The sequence below is a fragment of the Octopus sinensis genome, linkage group LG1 (assembly GCF_006345805.1).
Source record: "Octopus sinensis linkage group LG1, ASM634580v1, whole genome shotgun sequence".
In the NCBI taxonomy this organism is placed as follows: domain Eukaryota; kingdom Metazoa; phylum Mollusca; class Cephalopoda; order Octopoda; family Octopodidae; genus Octopus; species Octopus sinensis.
Window position 1 is genome coordinate 143035332 of NC_042997.1, and position 13817 is coordinate 143049148.

Consider the following 13817-nt stretch of genomic DNA (forward strand, 5'->3'; position numbering starts at 1 on the left):
TAAAAGCTACTCATACACACAGTGTGACACACTTATTAAAAACCATCTGGGATATCACTGAAATGAGACAGCAAGTTGATTTTTTAGATAAGAGAAAGTCATGGGAAGGTAAGAAGTTTTAGTCTGTGTGGGTGGTGTAGATGAAGAAGACCTGAAGTGACAATACATTTAATCTCTACAGTCCTCTACATACACACTGATATGTGTGTATGTGTGTGTGTGCCGGGTTGCAAACTGGTTTAGAAATTTGCTCTACAACTAGGAAATCTTTGCTTTTGATTCCACTGTATGCATTGGCAAGTGTCATCTTCTTTAGCCTCAAGTCAACCCCATTGTTTGTGAGTGAACTTGATTAGACACAAACTGTGCAAGTTGACTAGATTGTACCTGTTGTTTAGTTCCAAGAAGACCAATAATCAGATGTTCCATTCCTCACTATCTTTATTTTACCCTTTTTGTTTTGCTGTAATAATAATATCCAGAACTACATTATCTTTTTTTGTCTTTTTCTTTTACTTGTTTCAGTCATTAGATGGTGGCCATTCTGGGGCACTAGTCAAATTAATTAATCAGCCCCAGTACTTATTTAAAACCTGGTACTTACTTTATTGGTCTCTTTTGCCAAACTTCTAAATTACAGGGATGTAAACATACCAACACTGCTTGACAACCAGTGGGTGGAGGACAGGCTCGAACACATACACAATGGGCTTCTTTCAGTTTCCATCTACCAAATCCACTCTGAAAGCTTTGGTCAATTCAAGGCTGTAGTAGAAGACACTTGCCCACGGTGTCATGCAGTGAAACTGAACCCTGAACTATATGGTTGGGAAGTAAGTTTCTAACCAAATAGCCACACCTTTCACTTCCTTCTTGTTAACTAGCAAGTCAGGTGATCACATGGATGTTTTCTCATTGGTAATTCAGTTCTAGTCAATGCCATTATCCATAGTTGTGAAACCTCATATATTATTGATTGTTATAAACTTTAGTCGAGGATTCAATTCTTAACATACATTTATCTTTTATTTGTTTCAGTCATTGGGTTGTGGCCTTGCTGGGGCACCACCTGGAAAGATTTCTGACAAACAAATCAACTCCAGTACTTATTTTTGTCAGTCTGATATATATTCTGTCAGTCTCTTTTGTCAAACTACTTAGTTATAGGGATGTAAACAAACCAATACAAATTGTCAAGTGGTGGAGGAGACAGACACACACACACACACGCAGTGGGCTTCAATGCAGTTTCCATCTACGAAATTCAATCTGAAGACATTAGTCTGTCTGGGACTATAGTAGAAGACATTTTCCCCCAGTGTCATGCAGTGGGACTGAATTTGCATCCATGTATTGCAAACCAGCTTTTTAACCACATTGCCATGCTGCAATAAATATCGCTAACATGCTTTTTTATGTCTAATCAACACAATGCTTTAGTGAGGTTGTAGGTGTGTATATATATATATATATATATATATATATAATATATATATATATTAAAAGGTATAATGAATAAACGCTCCAATCGGTGTCACCTGAGCACTTCCAGCTGCAGTCCTATTTTTAGTTTTGTTCTTTGGTTTAACAAAATTGCTTTTCTGTTTAATGAAGTTATAAAATTATCCTCTTATATATATATAAATAATAAAAGGGACCAATGGCATGTCTTGAATTAGGCTATAAAATTGTAGTTGCAATAGGATGCATGACATAATCTCTTTCACTCTCATTATCAATGATTGATTAATTATTTCTCACACTTTAATTGCTTATATACAAACAGTTATTAAAAACCCTCACTGTTCATGTTCCTCGGTTACTTTGTTAGTTCTGTGTACTCTCACTCTGCACAGAATGATATTAAAATATTTGCTTTCCATACTCTATCAATATTTATCTTATGAATTATATTTGTTCTAGGAATCAGTTGATTTTTTTTCTTCTTATATATTTTCTTGATTATTTTGACATTGGTTGTTAATATGTACAGGAATGGATGTATGGTTAACGATTTAGCTCTCTCAACCACATAGTTTCAGATTCAGCCCTGTCAACATTATACCTTGGGCAAATATCTTCTATAAGCCTCAAGTTGGTTAATGTTTTGTAGATGGAAACTGTATGGAAGCTCTCTGTGTATGTATATTCAACTTCCCATCCATTAGTCTGGACACATTTTTTTCTCTCTCCATTTTTTCCCTCTTCTCATCCTTTTCTGTAGAAGAGCACAAGCTTGAAACTTCAAAAACTCTTCCATTTTTCCTGTTTATCAAACTAATACCTCTTGTTTGTTGTTCTCTCACCTACCTCTTTTGTTTTCTTGTACAATTTAGAACCATATATATATATTTTTTTATCTTTTACTAGTTTCAGTCATTAGACTGCAGCCATGCTGGGCACCACCTTGAATTTTTAGTCAATGAATTGACCCCTAGTACTTATTTTTTAAGCCTGGTACTTATTCTATCAGCCCTCTTTTGACAAACCTCTAAATTATGGGGATGCAAACACACCAACACCCAATTGTCAAGAGATAGTGTCTTCTATTACTGCCCAAGACTCTAGTAGAAGACACTTGCCCAAAGTTCCACACAACGGGACCGAACCTATAACCATGTGGTTGAGAAGCAAGCTTCTTACCATACAGTCTTTGTGATTTTATCCACTTGTCTTTAGAATAACAGTCACAATGTTTATGTCCAACATAAACAAAATGTCCAGCAGCTTGGCTTCATGTGAAGTCATGGAATAAAGTGTCTTATTTGAAAACAAAGGATTGGCACCAGGAAGGGTATCAGGTCATGTGATATTACCTTAACAAGTTTTGTCTGACCCATACCATTGCAGAAAAAGTAGACTTAAAAATAATGATGATGTTCTGTGATAGCAGCTGGTGTGGGGCAACACAAATGCTACTGCCTATGCTATGCCTACCGTATACCCTCACAAAACCAGATAGTCAAGTTCAACAGTGTCTTCTTTCCCCACTGATCCACCCAAGCCCATTCTCTTGGCTGTGGTTTCACTAGACAGGAGGTAGGGACAGTGGGAATTTTGTTGATCCATTCATGTGTGTCACTAGTATAGAATTTAAATAAGGGTTATTTTTACTTGTACTAAATTTTTTTTGCTTCGTGATTAAAGTGACTGATACATATATAATTTGAATTTCATAGCTTTTATTCTGAGACCTAAAAGAATCTAGTATTATTTTCCAAGATAACTATGTGATAAAGACAATAGCTGCGTAAATCTCTTGGGAGACACACTGTAAAGATATCTGTCAAAGAAATTCTGGAATTGTTCAGTTCAAATTGACCACAAATTTTAGAAAATTTGAATCTTCATTTCACTTATGGGTGTGAATATTAAATGAGGCTTCCTCCCTCCCCCCAGTACATCCATAAGAGATATTATCTTAGGATGAATATCGCATTACTTGCCTGTCAATGAAATGAAGACATTAAGTATAATACATGGATAGCTATAGGAATATTTTATAATTTGAAACTTGAAATATGTTTTTTTTTTCTTGAAATATTGATATGAATCCAATATGTAATATCTTTAAAATCTATTTTGATGTTAAACTTTACTTTTTTTTTTTTATTTGTTATCGTTTAAAACGTCTTTCTTTGAGGATTTCAGAAGTTTCATGTTCACTTTTATTATATTCTAGGTGCTCTTGTGATATATGTTGCTTTTGGAGAGCTTTTCAAACTGAAATGTATTACTATTAAAGCATTATATTTCCATTTGAGTATAATTCTAGTTTTTTTCCATGTTTATTGAACCATATTTTAATATTTGGGTTTCAGTATCATGCAGTAAAGTTAGTATCAGCATTGTTCAAGAATTTTACTTGAAAAATGCAGCCTTGTTAGGGTTGTTTTTCATATCAGACATTACACCAAGCCAAAATTCACATTTATATTGAAACTGAAGTCTTTAAATTAAATTCAATATGGAAACTTAACAGACTTGACTTTGTTATTCACACAGATTTTTACATTGGGTGTATGAGAATGTTTTAGAACCTTCTGTATCAGTAAAATCAACATGCAAATAAAAATAGAGAGATTGAAATTTATATGGGGTTTTTAGAAAATTTTTATTTTGAAAAACATATTTACATTCGTTTCAGTTTTTCCCCCCACCCTTCTAAAATGTGAGTTGTCATGTAGCTCCTCTACAGTGAAAAAAACAAAAAACCTGTTCTACTCTGGCCCCTTCACTCATACTTTTATCTATTTTCTGCTCATCATCTCTTAGCATAAAGTTGTCTCTTTGAAGTTTGTAGTTTGCAAACTGCATGATGGCCTCACTAGTGCTGTTGGCATGAAAAAAGCACTCAGTACATACTGTAAAAGTGGTTAGCATTAGGAAGAACATTCAGCTGTAGAAACCATCCAACCCATGCCAGTATGGAACATGGACATTAAATGATGATGATGACATACTTTTGTAGGATTGTTTGTCAGAGCACTTGTTTTTGCAACTGGATATACCCTTCTTACTGCTAACCATTGAACTGTGAATTAAGAATGGATACTGTTTAAACTCCTCAGTCACAATTTCATATAAGAAACATTCCAAACACCAATTTAGTAGTGACAAAATTATTTGACAATTCATTATTGTAATGCATAGGTAAAGCACTTTTTATGAAAATATGGTACAGAAAGGGTTAAGCAGACTGTAGCACGCAGTTATGTACCTTTTGCAGGGGCATAATGCAAAGATTTGAAACATTTTACTTTAGCTGGTAGTTTAACATTTGAACCTCACTGGTATTGTGTTTTGAGATGAATCTGCTTTCCATTCTAGAGTTGGATAGGTCTTTATTGTTCCCCTATACTGGTTGAAGGTTCACATCCCACTTGTAAGTTTCATTGTTTTGGGTTGTTTTCTAGAGCTGGTTGACCTTCCAAACACCAGCCACCTTACAGTGGACTGGGTGTATTCTATTGTGGAATCAGCACTAGAGAGGATTGACATGTGTTTGACAAATAGACATAAGGTCCTCTCAAACCCATGTTTACTTATTCATCAACCACTCTACAAAATGTCCTCGGTGGAATTATAGTGACACCAACACGAATGGGTTTGTCTTGTACTATCATTACAATCCTTGAAGCTGAATGCAAGAGACCAGCTGTAACAGAAGACCCAGAACAGCTGAGAGAAGAGAGCAAAAAATTGAGTGATTGGACAGAGAGAGTGATAGAAGAGGTGAGAGTGCGAAATAGTAAGAGATGGATAAATGGTGAGAGTGAATGATGGATGTCGATATAAATGGCTTTATAGGTGATGATTATAATAATGTGACTTGGAGACCGTCCTTAATAAATATATCTGGAAGACATGAGTATTGTTTAAACATAAAAATTTGCTTTCTATCTAATTGGTTACTATGTTAGAATATATCAGGCATTATTGCATGGCATTGAGACATCAATCCGTATGGAGTTGTAGGAGCATGTACTTTTATATAGTGTCAGTAAGTTTAGTTCTATCTAATCTATTATTCAAGACATTTTTGTAAGTCTTTGTTATTTGATTAGATACACCATAAAGTGTTCAGTCATCATATGCAACCGGATAGTTTTAATGAATATACCCCCCCCCCAACCTTTTTCTCTTACAATATAATTAAATGTTAAAGCAATATTGAGCTTAGATTAATGAAGGCAGTACTCTAACATGACCATGATACTTTAAACAAACTTCTTTTTTTTTTTAAATGTTAAAGACAATATGATAGCAAGTGATTCCTGCCAATGAACAAAAAGATCCTGTTCACAGTTCCCTCTAACAGACTACCTCATAAATAGACAACAGACAATACTTATAATAGCTGCTGGCTGGCTGGCTGGTCTGATGTAAATGACCTCACAGTCTATATCATATTTCACAAAGCTGACTTAGCCATTTGATCACCTACCACTCAGAACATGACATAATAGCCTGATAGATTTCATTCTCATCAGGAAACGGGTTAGACAGCTGATGATGAATATTTAAGTCTTTTTTTCCCTGGTGAAGAATGTCCCACTCAACATAGTAATTAGTGATACCAGAATAAAGTGAAATGGATTCAGAGATAGAAAACAAACTTGAGAATGAAGGTTTGGAAGCTATATGATATTATTGCTGTATGTAGCCTCTAAAAGACAACCTACTGCAAGCCACAGACCAGGTTTGTGGATGGAATAAGGTGTCAACTTAGTAGAGAATACAGGAAATAAGAATTATAAAAATAAAAAGCCAGGCCTGAAAAGAAGTGGCACAAAAGGGACTAAGTGATAGGTAAAAGAGAAGCTAGATGTATGGTATACTGAAAAGAACAAGGCTTTGCATTGAGGTTAATTGCAGCATATAAATTCAATGGAGCATATGAAGGCAGGGAAGGCAATAGGTACCTCAGGGTTATTCTCTGAGGTGCTAAAAATATTTGACAGTAAGGGCATGAACTGAACATACATATATATTTCTTTACTACCCACAAGGGGCTAAACATAGAGAGGACAAACAAGGACAGACAAAGGGATTAAGTCGATTACATCAACCCAGTGCGAAACTGGTACTTCATTTATTGACCCCGAGAGGATGAAAGGCAAAGTCGACCTCGGCGGAATTTGAACTCACCCTCTGAACATACATATAGTTAATCAGGTAGAGCAGAGAGGTGTATGATGCTTGTGTACAAAGCTGTGATTTTGGATGGTTGTGAGACCTGGATGCTGAATGTGGGGAATATGCAAAGGCTAAAAAGGAAAATGAGGCAAGTATTTGTTGTGCATTATGTAATGTCAGCTGGTATGAACAACAGTCCAAGCATGCTTTGAGAAAAACTGGGTATTAAAGATATCTACTATTTTGTGCTAGAGAGGGAAAACATTTGGTCGGAGCATGTGATGTTTTGGGATAAAGGGTGTTTCAAATGATTCAAGCAGAAGGAATCTATGAATGAAAATAAAAAAAACAAAGAGGACACTATCAGAAGTGATGGGAGAGGATCTTGGGATGCTGAGCCTCACAAAGATGACAAAGGGCTATGACAAGTTGAGAATCCCTGTACTAACATTCACCCATCCAGGCCTATGCTAACATGAAAAAGTAGACATAAATTTATTTACGTAATATTTTTTGCTATTTACATAATAAATGTGATTAATTGATAATATACTTGATTTAGAGCACACAAACCAATTATAAATAAGTCAAACTGGTCTGTAGAGAAGGTCAGTATTTTGTTGTAAAATTTTTGGCAGAGAATCAGCCAGAGTACCAAAACTGAAACGCAAAAGCTAAAGTATAAGTCTATAACATTTAGAAAAACTAGAAAGTTCTAACAGAAGAAAAGCTTACAGGTATTTGTGATATTTCTCAACTGAGCAAATATATTTCCCTATGAGCATAACTTGTTTGTAAATAATGTTGTTATTGTTTCTAGTATCTTGGAAAAGATTTCTGAAATATCTGCAAATCTTTGTGACTTGATTTATATTTACCATTTTATTTACAATTTGATTTTATCATAATTCTTTCTCAGCTTAAGTTTGTTTTCTTGATGCATGTAGTCCTACAGAGAAATAATATTATATGCTTAATCTTAAAAAATTGGTTTCATAAAAGTGTGATCAATTTCTACTGTTCAGTTGTAAATTGTTTAAATAATAAGGTGAGTTGACTGAAAATAGTTTCTTTGCATTTTGAATGATGCATTCAGAAAGATAAATCTATCATCATCATCATCATTATTCATTGTTCCTTTTTCGATGCTGATGTGTTGGACAGTTTAACAGGAACCAATGAGCTAGAGAACTGCACGAAGCTCCGATGTCTATTTTGGCAATGTTCCTACAGCAGGATGCCCTTCCTAATGCCAAACACTTTACAGAATTGTTATATGTTACGTAAACAAAGACATCATTATGTAAATCTAGTTTTCTCTTTAACATTTGCTTTTTAATTCTCAAACACTTCATGTATTTTTTGTTCTCACCATCTCTAGAAGTAGTAATAGTTTAATAATCTCCCCACAAGTTATCTAAATTTTGGTAGGAACACTTGAGGATATTTAATAAATCATGTGGCTGCTAGGTCCACCTTTTCAGCTCTCCAGGCATTAGTAAAAGACTGAGAGCTGAAAGTCAACCTGAGGAAGCTGCTGTTCTCAGAAACTGTTGCCTCAACATCACTAAGGCTAGACATGGTGCTGATCTTAAAAGCATCCAAACAGGTGGTTCTGTTTGAACCCTTTACTCTCTAGGATAACTGCATCAAGGAGGCAAATGAAAGTAAGAGAAGGAAACATGTTGGGCTGGTGGAGTTGTACCAGAGAAAAGGATGGAAAGCATGCTGTGATCCCAAGAAAGTGGAAAACAGAAGGTTTACTGGCTAGTCTCTTTTCAGAGCTTACTACATGCTTGGTATCACAAGGGCCAGTAAGTCAAAGGCCATCAGGTTGGAATTGGAGACAGCGGAGGTTATTTCAAAGTGGCTGTGGGTCAGGAAGCCCAAGAAGGGGGCAGTGCTACTAGGAGTAGGGTTAACTGGGCACACATTGGGGTTTGATTAACCTCAGCTGGGTCATCTGGGTGAGGATGTCTGATGTGAAAGGCCCAAAACACCTAATGACCCTGGGAAACACCACTGATGTGTATGGAAAAACTTTCAAACTAACATTGGATAAAATGGATATTCACATAAGTCTGTCAACATAGGATTTTTGTAATCTGTTACACCAGTGTTAATTTAGAATGTTTTCTTTCAAGTTCTCATCATCTCTGCATTTGTTTATCAATCTCTAATAACCTTCATTAAGTTGCCATTATCCACCAAATATCACACATTCCAGAAAACTCTTTTGAAGCTATATATTTCTTATATATTTGCTAATTAATTATGTTGCACTGTATAACCATTGAAATTCTCCATAGAAAAATCAATAGTCATCTATTATTTGTGATCTCATCTCAATTTATAGAGATGAAAACCCGACAGTCTCTGAAGACCAACATAGAAATTATGTTTGTAGTTGTTATGATCTGTGTTGGAAGTATACACCAATAAAACAATTGGTATTTGCTTGCCTAACAATTACTATTTGTTTTGTAAAACCCTATTTATTCTGTGCTCCCAATCTTCAGACATTAATTGATGTCTTAGTATTTCAACATCAGTTTTTGTTTTATCACCCCTCCCCTCATTTTGCTTTTAGCCATTGTCAATAACACATTTTTCTAACACAATATGCACTTTGTTTGATGGCTTCAGGTCAAACCCAACCAAACAGACCTATGATCAAAGGCATTCTAGCTGTGACCATCTCTTGTTCAAACTTATCTAGGCAACATTTCCTTCACCTGCTTTTAAGGTAGAATATATGAGTAAGAATTGGCTGCTATTTCTAGTAGGTCATTTAACTGTACAGAGACCTCCTCGTAAGATAGACATAGGTTTTGTTTGTTTTGTTTATTTTAATATCAAATTAAGGTATTCCATTCAAGTACCTCCTTTTTTTTCTCTTCGTAAAATGCACATGTATATACATGCACACATGTAAAATGTCTTTTCAGTGTTGAGAAACTTTAAAAATGACCAATGCTTAGTTCTGGTTTCATAAAATTTAGTGGCTTAGGGATAAATCTTCCTTTGATTAGGAACAATTTACTGGAAAAACATACTCAATGATGAGGTACCTATTTCAGAATAGCTAAAAGAAGGGAAGTGAGGGCAATGTCCAAATTAAATACACCAAAATATAATGAATTTGACCCAATAACTAATTAATTGGTTGTTCAGTATCATACCTATGTGTGTCACTGTTTGGTTAAGTCCATATTCTTCTACAATTTATTTATCATATTTTCTGCTTTAATTTTAATATTTAAGGCTTGTAATTGAATCCGACCTGAACTATAAGCTCATATACTGCTTGTCATCTGTCCATTCTAGCCAACAAAACAGCTATTGTTTTGCTTCTGGTACTTAGCTATTGTTTTGCTTCTGGTACTTAGCTATTGTTTTGCTTCAGTACTTGGGGTTGTAGATAGAACTGCATAGTACACAATGTCTGCAAGAAAAGAAATTTGTGTTCCAAAAGCAAAGTTTTATTATTGAAACCTTGCAACACTCACAGTTATTAATACATAATTGTGAAAACTATTGTTTGTCACACCCCTAAACATTGTTAATGTTATTTCAAGTGGTTTTGCACTTTATATAGTTTTCAAATAACTCGACATGCTGACTCTTGACCTTTACCAATCTGCTTTTATGGGTGAGACATGTAGTTGATGTTATGTTTGAACATGTGTAAATGTCTGTTGGAAATTGTGGATTGCAAGGAAGGACTGGAAATGAAATACAGGAAGGATTTTCGTATGAAGGGGAGATAGTTATATAGATACCTAGTTACCTAGAGAGAGAAGAAAGAAGCATTGGAGTTAGTCTAGTGGTCGAAGTCTGTAAGTAAAGAATTGTGAGTAAAATTTGGTTGACACCAAAAAATATCTAGAATATTCGTAAAAATGAAATAACTTAATTTGAAGTTCCAATGCTGATAAATGATAACTGAATTTTCATTGACCATATGTTACAGTGAAATAGATTTGTGATTGAGATTATTGGATGGGTAGAAATGACTCCCCAAATTTCTTTGCTGTTGACTATTATGAAGGCTTCTACAGCTGGATGTCCTTCCTAATGCCAACCACTTTACAGAGCATACTGGATGCATTTTTTTGAGGCACTGGCACTAGTAAGGTTACCAAAGACAAGACTTCTTCCCTCAACTGAGTGGGTTTGTAGTATATTGATTTCAAATTTTGGTTCAAAGCCAGCAATTTCAGGAGGGGTTAAGTTGATTACATTGACCCCTAGTGTACAACTGGTACTTATTTTATTGACCCTGAATGATAAAAAGCAAAGTTGACCATGGCAGATTTTGAACTCAGAGCATGAAGATAAAGGAGGTACTGGTAAGCATTTTGCCTGGCTTGCTATTAGCTCTAACATCTCACCACTTTAGGGTGTGTAGTATATTAAAAGGAATCTGTTTTCCTAATTGCTTTGGCATGTTTTACTATGCTAATTACTTCTGCTTTGTGGCTTTAAAGTTACTGTCTTTTCTTTATCATTTACTCCAGTTAGTAGGTTATGATATTTATGTTTAAAAGGTACCCATCCTTTGGTTAAAATCTTTTGATTGGTGTGATTTTCTTGAGATTACTTACTCTATAACTTTTTTTATATCTATTTCTTCTCATCATTTGTAAATCTATCAATCTTTTACTGCTCTAATTACCCTTTCTTATTCACTAATCTATATTCCAGCTCTGGCATTTCATTCTGATATCGTTTGTTTCATTATAACTGATTACAACATCAAAAGACCAAGTATATGGACATAGAGACAGCAGAACTATTTGAAATGTAGTCTGTTAAAAAATATGCATGATAAAATTAATAGTGCAAAGAATTATTCCATCATTACTCATAATAACTCTTCTATGAGTCAACATTATCGTAGTCTATTAAAAAATATGTAAGATTAAGTCCAAAGGATTTTTCTAGCTTTACTCATAACTCTTGCACGAACCAACATTATTCCATACAGCACCAATTCTCAGGAAACACATTTGGATTAATTTTATGACATTTGTAGTTCATCATAATATGCATGCGTATGTTTGCACATGTGCATATGCGCAGGTCTGTATGTGAATGTTTTCATAAACTGATGTTCAGAGAATGTAATGTGCAGTTGTATGAAGGGAGTGGGACATTGCTAATGAGGTAAAGACTGCATACTAATGGGACAAATGCTGTGGGAAATGGATAGCTGCTGCCAATGTTAGAAAGACAGATGTTACTCTAAGGAGATACATATAGTAATGGAGTTGTTTTTTGAAGTATTTCTACTTGAAAAATAACTTGACAGATAGATTGAAATGAATTCAGTTCCTGAGGAGTAAATTGTAGATTTGTGTATATTAGCTCAGTCTATTTCACATTTCATTACTCAGTTTCCCACCCAGAGACATTCTAAAGACAAGGCTGGTAAGCAATGAAACATTTGAATAGTACAACAGGAATGGGGATTTGGCTCTTGTGGATTTGGCTCTTTTTGGGTTATAAGTTGTTGAGTCTCTAAAGGTTCTAAATAAAAAATCTGAACTAATGTTCAAATGTCATCATCAGAACAAATTTTATGATTGAATTACAAAACACTTCAGATTAATCTACAATATATAGACTGTCACCCTAACAAAGGTTTATCAAATCACAAACTAGATAAAACCAACCAGATGCCCACAGATCATTCTACATTTGCTACATCATTCAAGTACACCAAAGCTTTCATCATTAACCATCCTTGATTGAACCTTGGTATGAAACTCTGAGTATTTAACTGTAAAGTGGCCTGGGCTCTGTAATTAAGAAGTTTGCTTTTCAACCACATGGTTTCCGGTTCTGTGGCACCTTGGGCAAGTGTTTTCTACTATAGCTTAAGGCTGACCAAATCCTTGTGAGTCAATTTGGTTGATGGAAAATTTAAAGAAGTGTGTGTGTGTGGGAGTTACATATGTACTGTATGGAGCCACTACAAATGGTGTGTGTTGTCACTTTTTCTGACAACTTGTATGTTCATTTTGAGCCTTTAAAAAAAAGAAAGAAAATAGTGTTGGCCCATCGTTGACAGAGGTGTATAGTGATTCCATAAATCTTTTATAATAACTCTCAATCATTAATGGAAGGTGCTTGGAAATAGAACAGCCAGCTGTCACTTGCAAGCAAATATAGTATTAGGAGATTGTGTAAACTGCAAGCATAGACACTCTCTTGACCTCCTCGCCTTTGACACTGCAGAACAGCCAGCTTGTAACAGCTGGTGAGAGGGTGGACTGCAGCAACCTGAAAACAAATTACATCACTCAAGGGCATAACCTAATAGTTATGAGCTGGACACTTTAGCCACTAGATTACGCATATTTTAACTGGTACATGCATCATCATCATTTTAATGTCTTCTTTTCCATGCTTGCATTGATTGCATGGAGTTTATTGAGGCAAATCTTCTACGGCCAGAATCCCTTCTCTATCACTAACCCATACCTGTTTTCAAGCAGTATAATATTTCTCCATGGTCAGACATATTTCGCTGAATATTGGAAATGAAAGACATTCAATTACAACAATCACACAATATCAAGACAAAGAAACATATGCTCACACACACACACACACACACACACACACACACACACACACACACACACACACACACCATAGGCTTTTTTCAGTTTCCATCTACCAAATCCACTCATAAGGCTTTGGTTGGCCCAGGGCTATATGAGAAGACACTTGCCCAAGGTGGCATGCAGTGGGACTGAACCCAGATCCATGTGGTTGAGAAGCAAATTTCTTCATCACACAGCCACACCTGTGCCTACATCAATTAAAATATGATTTGGCTATATAGAAATAAACATAGTTATGCTGTGAAGGAAATGAATTAATAGCAAAACGCATTTTTTTTTAGTAATACTAATATTAAAAACTGTTTTAGTTTATTCTTTTTAGTTATTTTTTAATAAGCTACAATTATATTGAATTTATAATACCACATTAGCAAATTCAATATAATTAGTATTGAGAGATGGTTCAGTGTTTAAAACCCTTTAGCATTCAGATTACTCTATTAAATGCTGTGCTTATTTATTCAAATTGTTTTGAATTAATCATGTATTATCTTATAGCTTCAGGATTTTGATGATGCGATTGTTTCTTTTTAAAATGACATC

The 13817-nt window shown here is 34.9% G+C and overlaps 1 protein-coding gene across 3 annotated transcripts in view; it reads left to right on the forward strand.

The window, feature by feature from the left end:
• The window catches only part of LOC115211685 (SUN domain-containing ossification factor), a 107458-nt gene that overhangs the window by 30318 nt on the left and 63323 nt on the right, over window positions 1-13817 (forward strand). The gene's annotated exons all lie outside the window — the stretch shown is intronic.